Raw genomic sequence first — 17,788 nt, 5'->3', positions numbered from 1 at the left:
GTGTTTTGAGGAAATGTATCGGTACACAGCCAAGACAAGTAATAATTAGCCAAAAATTACCAGGAGAGAGGGATTAGGCCAGATAAGAATAGACCCTGCTTTATAGATACCAGAGAAGTATGTAGAACAAGCTGGTGAACCAGACAGAGGTACTGACTGCTCTAACAAAGAAAAGGGTTGGGATCAGCAGGCGAAGAAAGACAATATGAACTTCTTTCTTTGTGTTTCATGAAGAATGAAAGGTCTTACTACAAGGGTAATTTTGAATTAGGAAGCAGATCTAGAAATCCCTGTGTAGGAAAAACAGTAACTTCTAACCTGTGTTAAATATTTGGAATCCCTCTCAGTATAACCTCTAAATGGTCCCACCTGGCTGGGATGAGGGAGCGTGAAGACTTCTGCTAGCTTGTTTTTACTGATTGCTTGAAACTGTGCAGGGAGGCTCTTCAGCTTTTCAGCCTCCACATTTGGCTGTGTTTTGGGGCCCTGGAGAATAACATTTAGTACAAGAGAACTATGTATCTTTATTTAAGGAAAAGAATCAGCTGAGATTCTCCCTTGAGGTGGAGTTTGTAACAGAGGTAGGGAAGAATTCGGAGACAGAGTGAAGAATAAGACATTCAGAAGGGGAGAGCTCCTTGTAAGAAAAGGAATGGGGAAAGAAGAGTTTCCAAATAAATACTTATCATAAGGAAATGAAATGAAAGAGATGGACAAAGACTTGAAGGGGGAAGAACACAAAGCAGATGTGTATACTTACATGATGTGTACATGTTTATGCATGGTCTCCATCAGCCAGTGGACAAGGGTGTAGCAGGGGTGGTGTCCCAAGGGAATTATGCAGCCTTAGCTTTACATGTTTATAAAGGTTGTATTTCTTAATGTGCTGTTTCATAATAAGACCTTAAGAGACAGGGTTTGTGTTTAAATAATACCTTGGGGTGTTTGTGGTGTGAGGTGGAGTTGAGCTCTTTTCTTGCTATAGAAGAATTTACATTTTTTTCTGTCTGACCTATTTGGATAAAGAGCTTACTTACGCCTGTTGTAATTTCAATGTACCCTTCTTTCATTCCTACCAACCAAGTCACATTTTCAACGCATTCTAATATGGTATTGATTGGAGGGCTGAGTTATATTTGGTTTGTCCTCAGCGGTGGTACTTCAGTGAGGTAAGACTAGATGGATTTTGAATGGATTTCCCTGGAGCTTCCAACTTTTATGTCCTCTGTCCCTCCTCCGAGAGGGAGGGAGAGGGAAGGATTAAACTATTCGGTTATTTGATCATGTTTTTCGAGCCTGCATCACATCAGACTCAAAATTTCCAGATGCATTAAAGCTACAAGTGGGAAAGAGTTCAGAGTGAGAATTTTAAGAGCTGGTTTTGAGGAAGAATAGCAAGGATGAATACTGGCTTTTTGCATGTCTCATCAGGTCCAAATGTTTCTGCAAAACACTTTGAAAGTAAAGAGATGGTGCCCTTTTCAAAGTGCTAAAGGGTTGGTGACTATAACCTGTAAGCTTGGTGCGTAGCTTTGTGAATAAGCGTGAGGTATGACATGAATGAGTGTGTGTGTTAACAAAATGAAAGTGCCATTCAAGGCATTATTTTCACAAGTAAAGCTGCTTTCTTCAGAAATGGGGTCCATTAGATTTGGTTAAGATTGCACTGAGTTCTTAATGTGAGGCTAAGATTGTGTAATAGCAGTATGTGACATGAAATTATGGATGATGAGCTCTGATTGCCCAAATTGTGCTCCCAGGAGAAATAATACTGGGGTATGTGGCAGCAGGTTGGTATGAACGGAGTCTGCCATCCATCCCTTGGTTTATTAAGTATTTACTGAGCACTTACTATGTGCCTGGTGCCATGCTTTGTACGAGAGATGTAAAAATATGGTACACAAACCTGGACTCTTCTGTTAAGGAACTCATGGCCCAGTGGGGGACACAGACAAGACCATGGGCGGTTATCCTGTAGTATGAGAGCAAAAAGAGAAAAACTAGTGTGAAGCAGCTTGCTTAGCCAGAGGGAAAGCCACAGAGAAAGGACACCAGAACAGTATCCTCTTCATCCCCTTTTGATGAAGACAGGAGACTTAAGAGGGGTTGGTCAGGAAGCTGGGAGAATCTTAGGAACAGACAGTGGCAGCGCCGGGGTCCCACAGCTCAAGACTAACGTTACTCCAGCCCAGCGTCTCCCATGGAGAAGAACAATCAGCAGATTGATAAATTCTTCTGCTTACACTCCTGAACAAATAAACTAATTGCATCTTTGTTTTTAACCTAACAAATCATAGCTTGATTACAGGTCATTAGTGACCATTAATACATGGAACTGTTTGCATTTCACGGGTATATCTGAATTACACATTCTTGCCTTTCACATTAGCTCCATGAAGCTTCCAAAGGGAAGCTCCCCCCTTATCGGGGCCTCAGGCAGGACTTAAACAAACTAACAATTAGCCTCTGGAATTGGACTGCGATGCAGAAGAATTCATTATTTTAGTTCATTGTCGATCTCCCTATTGTGGGGCCAGCCATCCCCTTTGTAGTGGAGACATGCTCTTTGTGCCCAAAGAGTTTGCAACTGCCTCTCTCCGAACATTCTCAATTATTCCTAATGACAGCTAATGCATTGGCCAGCAACACGGACCTGCTTGTTTGGGTGATACGAGTGCAGACAGTCCTAAGTTCACAATGTGATGGCTGATTAGAGTGAAGAGAAATCCAAGGAGCGTGTTGGGACTGTCAAACATCACGGTGACAGGATCACAGTCTACTTGGCAAAAAAGTGATGGCAGGAAAGATAATATATACACACACACACACACACACATACATTCACAGGTCAACTGAGTAGTCCAGAATTTTTTAGAGTCCATTTGGAGCTTTGGATTATCCATATTGGAAGCCAAGACCTTGAAAAGAATTGGATAATTGGCAAACCTTCATTTCATTTTGTGCTGACCAGTCATAGAGGGGTGTGGCATGATTAACAGAGATGAACAATCTCAGAAGCGTTTAAGGACTTTCCAACACAATGAGTGTCATTTGGGAGAAAATCTACCGTCCATCTCATCTCATGTTCTGTTGCTTCAAAAAATGTCCCCCAGGGAATGCCAGTTTGGACTCCCAGCATGCTGCGGCCATGGCATTAGAGGGGTTACTAACAAGGCAATAAAGGCAGCCCGTATATCGCTGAAACCATTTTTCCCCTTTATTCTAGGCTAGCTACCCAGCACAGTACTCTTGCCTCAGCTCGACAGGTACAATGACAGCATGGAGTTCCATGCAGTTTAAAAATCTCTCTCAAGTGAATTATCCTGCTCATCTCTGTATCAACCCTATGAAAAAAGTTAGATTATGAACAGCATAGTTATGACGGAAAATGTGAGGTCTAGAGTTAACTTCTGTTTCCAATTTCTGGTCCCATGCTTCCACTAGCTGATTTCCTCCAAGTATTTCCATTCCATGCAGCAAACATTTAACACATAATTATTGAGGGCCAGTTATGTGCCAAACACTATCCCAGGCCTTAAGGTTTGTAATAGTTTTCAAGAGAGTCTTGACTTAAGGGGCAAAATTTACAATCTCTCCATAGGTGTCTTTCAGATTCTCTGTGATGTTAACTGCCCTTTGCAGTGCTTATCACTAAAACCCAGGGAAGACTCTCTTGGCATGAAACAGATGTGCTGTTGAGATATGCATCTTTGAGAACAAGGCACTTTGATCCTTCGGGTTACATCAAAACCGGCACTGGAGATTTGGAAGGATTATAATGACTCTTTAGAAAAGATACACCTTGTGTCTTGCCTAGTCTTCTATTTAACCCGAGGAAGTAAATACATATAAATCCTTATGGGAGACCATGACCTTAAAACACAGAATCCTTTAATCCTTCATCAAGTGCAAACGCTGTGGTCTACATGATGCCACAGAGTAATAATGGTGCCGGTTGTCCCGGTGAGGATTTTGGATCACTTGGGATCATGTTGAGACAGTAGGAATGATCTCACTCATGTAGAATGTGACATCTTTCCCCATCAGCACTAATCACACACATATCTGAAATTCACTAATCTGAGAGGACTATCAATCTGTATTGTCTGTCTCCTCCCCTTGAAGTTAACAACCTTGTGTCTCTTGCTAGGCATTTATCTCAGGGTCTAACACAGTGCCTGATACATAATAGATGTGCGTAGGAAATATTTGTTGCATGAAATCCAGGCACAGTGATGAGAGCCTGAATGGTAGCATTTGGGATTTTGTGAAACAAAGCACAATTGCTTGATAACGTGACCTTAAGAATTAGGACTAGTAGATGATCAGCACCATGGTTGACCTTTTCTGGAGAGGATTGTTTTTCCACATCCCCTTATGTCCACTTCCACATAATGTCCATTTCAATGCATTCATAACCCATATGATAAAAGGGATCTCCTATTTCTTTAGAAACTGCTAGAGCCTACCAGTGACATTTCTTATACTCATCACAAGGGTGACCCATCAAATTCCTAGTGTGAATTGTCATATTCTTTAGAATCCAAAGAAGAGCTTTCATGTTCAGGAAATCCTTGGCAATAGTTTAGGTGGATCATATGATCATTTTCATTCATTTATTCAACAGATATTTATGGAGCACTTCCTGTGTGCCAAGCATGGGATTAGGTGCCAGGGATATGGAGTAACAGGGCCCTCTGGGGAAGGACATTAATGAAAGATAATGTACAGTTGTAAATGGGACACATGCTGGAAAGAAAGAGTTTGTGGTGCTATGAGAGTGACCCGGACAGGGAGAGCATCCCTGGTGAAGAGGTGATTGGGCTAAATCTGGAAGCCATAGTAGGAGTTAGCTGTGTTGAAGAGGGGATGCCAGGATGACCCAGGCAGGTATGAGGGCCCTCGTAGGGTCAGTAGAGAGAGCATGTGTTCAGAGTGGTGAAAGATGACTCGTGCAGCTTGAGTTCCCACAAGGTGGGCATTAGACAGAAGCCAGACCTGACACAGCCTTGAGGGTTCAGGAGCACTTTACTGCTTTTTATCCTTGGAGTCAAGGGAAATGTTAAAATGTTTAAATGTAGGGAAGATGGGGAGCAACAACCAAATTTGTTTTTTCAAAAAGATCATTCTGGCTGCCATGTAAAGGACAGAATGGAAATGATCCAGAATAGATTTACAGAAACAAGTGATTTGGTTATATGAAACTGACATAGAATCTACATAATATATGTCCATGTGAGGCAGTCCCCATGTAAAGCACATGCTCTTCTGAGAGATTCAAGATGAACCCCTCCATGGTATAATATAGACCTCTTCAAATCTCCTCTGTGTCATGCACACACACTCACCCAGACATAAATTAGCATTGTTAATGCAGAGTGTCACATTAGCGCCCAGTCCCCTTCCAGCTGATGTATCACTTTAGCATCTTTCCCTTTGTACTTTACCCTTCGCCTTCAAAGGCTGTTCGCAGGTCTTATTTTCCTTCCCAGAATTGTGAGATTGGTTTTTCTGCTGTGCTATTAGAGTGATCCCCCACTTAGAGTCTAATCCTCCATGGCTTTGTGCCTATTTGTCAGGAACTTCGAGAATATATTAAGACATTATACAGGGTGGAAGCTGTATTTTGACAATGATTATGCCTATTATCTATTTTAATAAATGTAAATTGCTGTGGAGAAACAAACCATTTTATGCCACTTGAATCCCTTTCAGGGAAGCCTGAATCCTTTTTTCATAGCTTAGATGTATTACTGTCATTTTCCCTTTACAGAGTTGAATAAACACACTTAAATCAGACCTCTGTTGGTGCACCCTCTTGTACTGTTGCCCTAATAGATTGTTGTGATTTTAGTCTTTGCAGTCCACATTTAGTAACATTTGCAAAATCATCTGTGGTCCTTTCCAGAATTGAAACTATTGGGTAAACTCAGCAGTAAGTCAACATGTGCATTATACATGCCACGCACTATACTTTATACTTGAGGTACAGCCATGAATAAGGACTAGTGATGCCTTTAAGAAGCTTAGAATCATTGCCCACTGTTGGAGTGGGAATTTACAGATAAGCAAGGGCAGGTCAGAGTGGTCCATCTGGTAATGAGTTCGAGTTGGAGACATCAGAAAGAACTCTCGTTTAACTATATAGACACGCATGATTACACAGAGAAGTATTGATAATTGTGTGTTTATATATACGTGTGTGTGCGTTTGTATACTTACATGTATTTCTTTCTGTGTCAGCTGAGAGAACCTGGAAGAAACGACACCCCAGTAGCAACAGGCACACCTAGCACCCAGATCTTGATTTCTAAAACCATTCTCCAATAAAAGGAATCAGAAATCCTTGGAGAAATATCTGATTTGGGGACTGTGGAAGGCAGTATGTGTTATGAGGCCAGAGGCTCTTACAGTGCCAAAACGTAAGGAAGTGCTCAAAAAAGAAAAAGAAAGAAAAAGACCTACATTGATGGGAGTATGTCATAGGGACACAGGAGCCAACTGAAAGAGTTCTCAGTGGCTCAGGTGGAATAATTTGAGCAAAAAAATTAAGTGGTATTGGATTATATCTCAAGGCATTAAATAAATACCCATGAATCCGTACTGATATAAATAAATGACAGAACAAATTAGTAAATGGGAGGGAAGAGAAGACTCTCCCACATAGAATGCCAGATAAATGATGAAGATGACCCAGCCTCAAGGGGCATAGCAAGTGGGCATAGTTTCCCACTCCTTCAGTGTGAGCTGCTCATAAAGGCTTCTTCCTAAAGAGTAAAGATGAGGGAAAAGGGCAGGGGAGGGGCAGGAAGAGTAACTTTGCAGGGGAGAAACCTGACAAACATTACCTCAGCTAGTGATAAGGTCCCTGTGAACAGTCTAAGTCATGCTGATAGTGGGCACCCTTGAGAGGATGTGATGGAAATGGCACTCCACCTCTGTGGTCTTCGATCAGGAGAAAAACATCAGACAAGTTCAAATAGAGGAGTGTCCTACAGTCTACCTGATCGCACTCCTCAAAACTGTGAAAAACTGCCCCAATGAAAGGAGCCTAAGGAAATGGGACAATTAAGTGTGACATAGTATCCCACAGGGATCCTCAAGCAGAAGAAGGACATTAGGTAAAAACTGAGGAAATACGAATTAAAGTATAGACTTTTGGTAATAATAATTTATCAATATTGGCTCATTAATGATAACAAATGTACTACAGTAACATAAGCTTTTTATAGTAGGGAAAACTCTGCAAGATGTATTTGGGAGTTCACTGTGCTATTTAATTTTTCTGTAAATCTAAAGCTGCGTATAAAAATTAAAGAATCAGAAGCTTGTAGTGTAATAAGGGAAGCCAGTAAGCTAGTAGGCAATTGTAATACAAGTATAATGAAGGAGGGTGTATAGATTGAGAGAAATAACGGGGCATCTAACGGGTCCTTGGGATCCTGATTTGACCACTTTGGGCAGTTTACTTGACCCTTCTCATATGTTTCCTCATCTCTAAAATGGTGATGAAACCTGGCCTGAGTCAACAGAGACTATGAAGTCAAACTACAGGAGCGCAAATCCCCAGCAACAGAGCTGGGTGATACAGAAAACCTAGCTGGGCTTTATTTGCTCATCAGTAAATAGAATAATAATAGTACCTATCTCAGAGAGTTGTCCTCAGTCTGGGGTAATACTGTGAAGTGCTTAGAACAAGCTCTGGCAGGCTACAGTAGATACATGTCAGCTTCTACTGCTGCTGTAGCTCACAGGTCTATGGTGAAGATGCAGTGGGGTAATCATGAGAGTGCCTGCATGTGCCTGCCATGTCAAACCCTCCATCACTGGTGGTGGCGGCGGCGGTGGTGGCGGTGGCGGCAAGAAAAAGTTCCTGGAGGCCAGGAGATGCCCTTGCCTTGAATCTTACACACCAGACACAGAGGTCTTCTCTAACTCTAAACTGAGCACAGGATTAGAGTTGACGAGATGAAAGGAGGTTGATGGATGTAGGCTCTAGCAGAAGGAGCAAAGATCCAAAAGTTGAAGGAAGCATGGCATCTTTACAGAACTTTATAGTGTTGGGAAGGGTTGGAGGGTGGAGTCAAGGAGGGAGGAAGAGGAGAGGTAAATAGGAGGGAGGAAGAGGAGAGGTAAATAGGAGGGAGGAAGAGGAGAGGTAAATAGGAAGAGGAGAGGTAAATAGTCAAGGAGGGAGGAAGAGGAGAGGTAAATATTTCCCAGCATTATGTCAGGAATTGAAGACTGGATTAAGGATTTGGACTTTATCCTGGGGTCAATATAAAATTTGTACTCTTATGATCACGATTATGTGAAAAAAAATCAGTTGGAAAACCAGTTAGGAAGCTATTTCAGTTGTACAGGTGAGAGATCATGGTAGTGACTATCAAAGGAGAGTGAAAGAGTTTGAAGGCCAACAATAGGGCAAGAACTATTTGAACAATTTAGTGAAAGTTTTTCTGCCTTTGAGTCAGATGTATTACAGAGTATGATGCCTGGAAAATTTCCTAATGCCTACATACGATTTTTTTTTTTTTAAGTAGGATAACATTAAGAATTTTAGGCAGTGACTTTGAAACATCTACATATTTTTCATCCCTAATATATACCATGGTAGATAATTTTTTAAAAAGTCACAAGCATAGCCAATCAGATTAACTCTGAAGTGCCCTAGACTAGCATCATCCAATAGAAATATAATACAAACCACATATGTAATTTTCATTTTCTAATAGCCACATTTAAAAAATAAAACAGGTGAAATTAATTTTAATAAACCATTTTATTTACCAGTATTACCAATGTTTTATTTGCCAACTGAAAAATTGTCATTGCCACATGATATGATCAAGATAAAAATTATGAATTAGATATTTTATGTTCTTTTTCTTATCTTGTCTTCAAAGCATGTTTGGCATGCACAGTTCAGACTGGCCTCATTTCAAGTGTGCAGTAGTCACATGTGGCTAGTGGCTAACCATATTGGATAGCTCAGATCTAGAACTTCCAACTCCTAGTCAGAAAATCTTTTTAGCTTTATGCTTACTGGCAAAATTTCTGCAGGCAAGTTAGTTAATATTTCTGCCTTAATATGTGCACATGGGGTACAGACTTGACCACATGTATCCAAATTGCCCCTTTCTTTCACTCAGTAAGTAGTTACCTAATGCCCACTGTATGGTATTGCAACATCTCCTCTCTGAGTGCTGGTTTACACACTGCAGTTCTCGTTTTGAGCTGACCCCACATGGTTCCTATCCATCATGAAGTTTACCATGTTGTCAGGGAGAAAGGCAAAAACAAAACAAAATCCAGTAAGTGAAGTAATCATAAATTATGCTGTGATGAAAACAAATGACTTTTGCTTTTACTTCTTTTGCCTTAGGGGACAGATCCAAAAAGCACTCTTTGATTTATGTCAAAGAGTGTTCTGCACATGTTCTCTTCTGGGAGTTTAAAGGTTTCAGGTCATACATTTACGTCTTTAATTCGTTTTGAGTTTATTTTTGTGTATAGTGTGAAGAAATGTTATAACCTCATTATTTTATGTGTAGCTGTCCAGTTTTCCCATCACCACTTATTGAAGAGATTGTCTCTTCTCCATTATATATTCTTTCCTCTTTTGTTGTAGATTAATTTGCCATAGGTGTGTGAGTTTATTTCTGGGCTCTCTATTTTGTTCTGTTGATCCATATGTCTGTTTTTGTGCCAGTGCCTTGCTGTTTTGATTACCATAGCTATGCAGTATGGTCTGAAGTCAGGGAGTATGATTCCTCCAGCTTTGTTTTTTGTTTTGTTTTGTTTTGTTTTGTTTTGTTTTGTTTTCCTCTCAATATTACTTTGGCAATTCAGGGTCTTTCGTGGTTCCACATGAATTTTAGGATTATTTGCTCTAGCTCTGTGAAAAATGTCATGGGTATTTTGACAGAGATTTCATTAAATCTGTTGATTGCTTCAGGTAGTATGGACATTTTAACTTAAAAGCTTTTGCACAGTAAAGGAAACCATCAACAAAATGAAAAGACAAACTACTGAATGGGAGAAGATACTGCAGATTATATGACCAATAAGAGGTTAATATCCAAGATATATAAACAGCTTATACAAATCAATATCAGAAAAACAACCCAATTAAAAAATGGGCAGAAGACCTGACTACACGTTTTTCTAAAGAAGACATACACATGGCCAACAGGCACATGTAAAGATGCTCATTGTTGCTAACCATCAGAGAAATGCAAATCAAAACCACAATGATGTATCACCTCACACCTGTCAGAATGGCTATCCTCCAAAAGACCATAAATAACAAAAACTGTTGAGGATGTAAAGGGAACTCCTGTACACTGTGGTGGGAATGTAAATTAGTGCAGCCACTGTAGTAAACAGTATGGAGATTCCTCAAAAAATTAAAAATAGAACTGCCATATGACCCAACAATTCCACTCCAGGAATTTCCAAAGAACTTGAAAACAATTATTTCAATTGATGCATGTACCCCGATAAGCAACCTAAGTGCCCATCAATAGATGAATGGATAAAGATGGAGTGTGTGTGTGTGTGTGTATGGGGGGGTGTATGTGTATACACATACACAATGGAATATGACTCAGCCATAAATAATAATGAAATTCTATCATTTGCAACAATGTGGATGGACCTAGAGAGTACTACTATGCTTAGTGAATTAAGTCAGATAGACAAATACTGTGATATCACTTATATGTGGAATCTAAAAAATAAAACAAATGTATGTAACAAAACAGAAACAGACTCACAGATAAGGAGAAGTTTAATGGTTACCAATGGGGAGAGGAGGAAAGTTGGGGGAGGCAAGATAGCAGTCTGGGATTAAGAGGTAAAAACTACTAGGTGTAAAATAAATAAGCAACAAGAAGATGTTGTACCCCACAGAGAAATATAGCCATTATTTTGTAATAGTTTTAAATGAAGTATAATCTCTAAAAATGCTAAATCACTATGTAGTACATATGGGGACTAATATAATATTGTAAATCAACTTTACTTCAGTGAAAATAAATAAGTAAATAGAAAAAGAAGAAGAAGAAAAAAAGGAAAACAAATGAGAGAGACTGAGATACTGGGTACCCATGGTGGAATGGCTTTAAATAATCTCAATTGAGTTGACCTAAGCTGAGAAATAAAGGATGAAAATGAATCAGCCACACAAAAAAATTGGGTAGAGTAGATTAAGTAGAGGAAATAGCATGTGCAAGAGCACTGAGGCTCTTGAAGGAATCCTGAGAAAATGGGTATGGCTGAAGGTTGTTGAAGGGAGGAGAGAGGGGCATGAAATGACTCTGCAGAGGTGGTCAGAGGCCAGGTCTTCTGGGACTTAATAAATCATAGTGAGGAGCTTGAATATTATTATAAGTGCTCTGAAATCGAAAGGATCTTAGGTGAAAGGACTTGCTGAATATAAAGACTGACCTAACCTCAGATCACTGTGGAGGCAAACGGTAAAATTTCAGTTAAGTGAAAGATGGAAGAAAATTTGTTCTCTATGCCTCACAATGTTACTAATGAGAGAAAGATGGAATTAGGTATGTAGAAGTTTTATGGAGGCTATATGATGGTTTATAGATGCAAAGTGATGAAAAGAAAGACATATAGGAGCTAAATCCAGCTGGCTTTGTTGGGCTTTTCTTTGCAATGAAATTACGTTTTTCAGTGTCCAGGGTACTTTGTGAATGGCATCTCAATTTGTTGTACCAAAAATTAAGTTGCACAGAGTGGAGCTAGGCAGGTAAGTCTTCCTTTCTGTGCTTTCTGGATTTATAGATATACATGGTTGGCTGTTCCTAAAATGAATGCTTGCAGACGCATAGTGACATCTTGGTGGGGGTCCTGCCAAAAGTTTGTTAGTGTGGATGAAGGAGGCGCAAGAATCCAAAGACGCCAGGGAAGAATATGGCCTTTTATTTGTCTGGCATTTGGGAATATTTTAATATTATTTTTGAAATCCTTATCTCATGGTCATGATGATTCTGTAAAATAAATGAAACAAGCAGAACTATCTCCAAATCATAAAAGAGTAAGCAGAGGCTTTGAGAAGTGGAGTGTTACATGGTCAGTCGTGGTTAAAATGGACAATGAGATTTTATCTTCTAACTTGTGCTTTTTTCTCTTATGAGACAACTCCAGTGACTTCTCTGACCTTCCAATCCAATATAATGCCCCCTTTTCAGGAATGCGTGAAATAGGATCTAGGGTCATTGGGACTCCATTTCCCTTGGGACTGTTTAAAACCTCATCCGCTGTACTCCAGCCCTGCTCAGGGAAGGGGGGCAGTTTCATAATCTCTCTTATGATAAAGCAGTTTGATTACAAGCCTCAAAGTAACTGGGTTTATGTACTTCTCTGGGAACAGTCCTCAGTACACTACCAAGTGTCATTAAATAGCTAATAAAAATGATGGATTCAAGACCCATCTTGGTCATTATTCACGGAGTCTGACACCTGGGTAACTTTTAAACATTAAGGACAGAAAAAAAAATTTGCACTTAAAAATTATTTTGATCTAATTTTCTGATTGAGAATCTAGGAGCCAAACTTGCCAACAGTTAGTACTTGATTGTTATTAGCAGATAAGAAACACTGACATGTTTTTTTCCTTCTCTTTGACTTATGGTTGGAACGTAGCCATTTGGAAATGATATAAATAGAAATTTGACCCTAGTATATTTAAAGTACAGGTTCTTAAACTTTCTGGGAGGAGTGGAGTCAGGAGGCCTTATGAAGCCCTTTGAAAATCTGATGAAAATTTGATGAAATCTAAGGTTATCCACAGGGACAAAAATGCTTTTAAAAAAGCCGTAAACTTACTATAGGCCATATAGTTTCAGAGAGATCATAGATTCCCATGAAGTTCATCCCTCAGTGGCTGATCAAGCATTTCTAATCTACAAGATTAAAGAAATTTGAGGTGAATACATATGCAGAGCATAACTGAGGCATGGATGTGAGGTGTTCAAGGGGCCAATAATGTTTCCCATGTGAGAAATGAGCGTGGTGGTTCTGGCTTCAAAATGACGTGGCCCAGAAACATGGATGAAGCCCCATCATCTCAGAGGGCTCACCTTGGTGTCCGTCCAGTCCAAATAGGATTTAGAATTCTAAGAGCTTTCTAACATCAAACCCCTTCCTTCCTTCCCTGATCTGATTCCGTTTCTGGCCAGTAGGAGGGGCAGCCCTAGCTGCCCGGGTTGTGACTACCTCTCGCCCACAGGAAAGTTTGGGAGGTAGGAGTGGGGATTTCTCACAATTTGAAAATACAAATAGTGCATTTAACCTGGGCTTTTCTTTTTCCTTTTTTTGGGGGGGGTGGGGGAGTGGGGGTAGGGGAAGGCAGGTGAGCAGAAACAGAGCCAGTTGCACAGAATATACTTCTGAAAATTCTGCAATGATACCTAACGTCTTACCCAAGAGTAGCTAATGCTGCTGCCCTTTGGATGAGATGGAACCAGGTAGAATTTGTACTAGTGAGTAATTAAGGAGGAAAGAGAACTCCGTGTGTTCAGAAAAAGGTGTTGTTGCATCTAGCTTCTGCTTTGAGTTTCGGTGCATTCAATTTTTATGTACAGGGAGGATAGAAGACCTTGACTAATCCTCCCTAGTCTTCGAAAATCTCAGTTCAAATCCCACTTTTTTCCCCAAAGTCCTCCTTCACTAAGTCCTCTCTTCTGAACTCCTGTATTAGAGATTCTAATTCATAATTTAGTGCTTATGAAACAGAATATTGGCTGCTATTATTTAATGCATGTTTGTCTTCTTTTCCTGCTTGTAGTCTCCCAGAGGGCGGATATATTGTATCTCTCCCACTAGAGAGTAAGCTTCATCAGGTCAGGGACACATGTGGTTCTTTTATGACTGTAATTCCATTGCAATGTCTCCCATATTATAGGCCATCAAAAGATAATTTTGAATGAGCAGTTCTAATATTCCAGCCTCATTTGTAGCTCTGATTTTTATGCTACATATACCATATTTACTGGTAATTGAAGAGAAAGGCAATTTGTTTTTCGTTTGCATAAAACAAGTCTGAAGGACTATTTGAAGTGGTAGAATCTGAGACTAATTTTTGAAGTGTGACTGTCATGGTTGATGAACCTCCCAAAATACGTGGGGTATTTGGGTAGTGTCTAGGTTTCATGAAACTTTCTGTTGGTTTTAATTTTTGGTTATGTCCTGGAGCTGTACTTTTAAATCACAAGTTGACTCAAAGGAGAGATTAATTTGGTTATTCTAAAAACAAAGAAAAGAAACTAAGATTTGTCAAGCAACAACTTTACCTAAGCACTGAGCTGAATAATTTTACATCTGTTATCTCAGGTAACTGTCAAAAGAACCCTGCAAATAGTAATGCATTTTCTTCTTTTAGATGAAGAAAGCATTTCAGAGAGGTAAATAATTTACTTAGACATTAAGTAAGTTGTGTGAGATCTGAGTGTCTGGTCCAGAGGAATCGTTCAACTAAATGTTTGTTGAATAAAATTTATCCAAGAGTTCTCAATCGGGCAGCCATGGACCCAGTCTGAGTTTGAACCCAAAGTTGTTGGTACTTGAAGCCCATACTCTTTCCACTGCTGACTCTTCTCTAAATAGAAATTAGAAATTCTTGTAGAGAAAAAACAGAATCAACATAATCAGCTTTTCATTTGAGCTCTTTTCTCTTTCAACTCAGGCTCCATAAGACTCAAGTATTCAGCATTTGGCCCCAAATATCATTTTCCTCTGTGCTTTTTGCCCAGAGATGATGCTAAAGATAAACTTGATTTCCTGGCAACAACTCCGCCAGGAACTGAGAGCTGTTAGAACACAGTCTTCCTGATACCCTAAGGAAGCAAAAATAAACACTTGGAAAGAAGGGTGAATAAAATTGCCGAAACGGCGACACCATTGGCATCTTAGTCTCTGTCTCCTCCTCTTCGCAGGGTAAGGGGTTAGTGGCTGTCCAAACATTGCCAAGAGGTCAGCAAGTTAGAATTTTATCATGTTTCATTGTTCCAGTTTGCAGTCTTGTTTTTAATAGAATCCTGGCTCTCCGGGTTGCCGATGACTGTATCGCATGGTCAGCAGATTTAAAAGCCTTTTCCTAAGCTATAGTAAAAAGGAGAAGATACTAAGTTTTACGGGGGCAAACTCTAGTTCTTACACTAACTCCCAGCTGACACAAATATGTGATTTTTAATTTTTTAGAAATTGAATCTACATTTTTTTAGGACTCAATTTGAATCTATGCTTTTTAAATTCAAGAGCTGCATAAAAAACAATAAAATTGCTTTTCTGCCACCCCCACTAGCATGGAAGAGATGAGGTGAGCGATATCTGTCTGAAGAAGAGTATTGTATAGGGCACTGGTAGAACCAGCTCCTAACTAATTAGAAGTTATACAGAGGGAGACTGGAGATCAGTACGTGCAGCAATCTTCTGGTGTTCAGCCTATCAAAGAGTGCAAGGGACGGGCTTGGGAGGATGGATAGCCAGTTACCGGAAATGCTAAGAGGGTGGAGTGGGGAAGATTGGCTAAATCTCTAATGCACCCTCTGACTAGAATTTCTTTAATCCTCACTTCCCAAAATGTCCTTTGCCTTTGGGAACTAGCATTTTGCTTTTGTTTCTTGTTTCAAGGAAATCTTATCAGGAGAGACAGAATGGAGGTCCAAAGGATAATATATAAGGAATTGTTTAAGATTTGTTAGACAAGCTAGTACATGTTAGTCATAAATATGTTAATACAACACACACGCACACACAAACACACTATGAGGATGGGGCAGAGAGCAGACATTTCACATACCCTGGGTCCTGTTTCCAGCCCTACCTTAACCCTATGCTGTAGTCTGCCCTCATCCCTCCCTCTGTATTTTCTCTCTCCTATTGTCTGCACCTTCCCTTCCCCCTCCCTTCTTCCTAGCTCTGGATCTTGGGGACTCATTTAACTACATGTGCTTGATCATGTGCTTTAGCTTCCTATCCTATAAAATAGAGATATTAGTGGCTCCTTGCGAATACATTTTAAGTGTTAGAGAGAATGTATGTAAAATACCAACGTGGGGTCTAGCAAGTGGAAGGCAGCTGTTTTTATTTTTCTTTCTTATGTTTATTCAGTAGGTAAAGACTGTAACACTAGGTTGGATATATGCTAGGCTCACTTTTAGGAATACAAACATAGAAGCTCATCAGAAGCTCACAAAATACTGAGAAAGGCATTCTTTTCCTGCAGGGTGGGACATGGTGCTCAGGAGCAAACTTATCCCAGAACTCAACTCAGATATCCAGATTCCTCATGAATCAATTTCTCTGATTCCATTTTCCTCTATTCGGGAAGCAGTTGTTCCTTCTTTTGAACTTGCTGGAGGTGTGCTATCCAGTGATGTCACCACATGTGTGGCTGCTGTGAGGTGTGGTTATTTCATTTGAGATGTGCTGTAAGTGTAAAGCACACACCAGACTTCGAACACTTAGCACACAAAATGTACACATAGCTCATCAGTAACGTTTTAATATTGGCTACACATAAAAATGATATTTTGGTTATATTGGGTTAAATGAAATATGAAATGATTTAATTACTAAAATAATGAAAAGCAATAGTAATCTTTTTATGCTTTTTTTAATTGAGTTATAGTCAGTTTACAATGTTGTATCAATTTCCAGTGTACAGCACAATTTTTCAGTTATACATGAACGTACATATATTCTTTGTCACATTCTTTTTCACTGTGAGCTACCATAAGATCTTGTGTATATTTCCCTGTGCTATACAGTATAATCTTGTTTATCTATTTTTATGCTTTTTAATGTACTTACTGGAAAATTTGGAATTGCATGTGTGGCCCGCATTTTATTTCTCTTGGACGTGCTGTCCCAGTGCTTCACAGTGCCACTTCACGGCCACACCATTTTCTTCTCCCATCCCCCATGTGACACTCGAACATATTTGTCACAGGGATTATTTTCGCTTCTAAAGTTTAAACTCCTCCAGGACACTCTTTACCGTTACTGTTGATGTTGCTGTTTGTTGTCATAGCGCCTAACATCATGTCTTCAATACATATTTGTTGAATGAATGGGTGGATGAATGGATGCATGGACAGATAGATGGACAGGAGCAATATTCTGAGGCCTGTGAACATCATAGGAACTTAATCTCCCAATGTCTTTGATGCAGAAGGCAAGTTCAGCGGCTGCAAACTGTTGAAAAGTCAACTTATCTCACCAAGATAGTATTGTACCAATTACATAAAAAAAAAAAAAAGATCTAAGTACTAGGCTAAACAATGTGTCCTATGATGCTTCTGCCTCTGCATCTAGCCCTGTGACCTTTGGTGATGACTAGTGTCTACCAGGGACAGTTCTCAGAGTTGCATAGTTGTCTGAGTTTCGCAAATGACAGGTATCTGGCTGCCGCTCATTAGGCAAAGCCACAGAACCTCTAAGACACTGTCGTCCCTGAAAGGTAAGAGTCTAGAAGTGGGGAGAGCATCAGTCTCTAAGGATTCATCTCAGGACAGCTGGCAAACAGCACTCCTCCAGGAGCTGCACAGAATCAGCTCAACCTTAACAAAATATGAATGGAGTCCAGTGAGTTGGATTTTCGAACAGGGTCATCTCGGTCTGACTCAGCACCTTAAACAAAGGAAATGAGAAAATAAAGGCAACTCTTGCCATGGATCCAATACTACAATCTTGACAAAATACCCCTTATAGGAGACTTGCCAATGCATTGCTACCATATGGCTGTGGCTGGGACTTTCTTATCACA

At 39.9% G+C, this 17,788-nt stretch overlaps 1 protein-coding gene across 3 annotated transcripts in view; it reads left to right on the top strand.

The window, feature by feature from the left end:
* Nucleotides 1-17,788, top strand: part of PPP2R2B (protein phosphatase 2 regulatory subunit Bbeta) — a 401,537-nt gene that overhangs the window by 163,065 nt on the left and 220,684 nt on the right. The window lies entirely within an intron of this gene.

The sequence above is a fragment of the Camelus bactrianus genome, chromosome 3 (assembly GCF_048773025.1).
Source record: "Camelus bactrianus isolate YW-2024 breed Bactrian camel chromosome 3, ASM4877302v1, whole genome shotgun sequence".
NCBI classification, from domain to species: domain Eukaryota; kingdom Metazoa; phylum Chordata; class Mammalia; order Artiodactyla; family Camelidae; genus Camelus; species Camelus bactrianus.
This window is presented reverse-complemented; position numbering and strand designations above follow the sequence as displayed.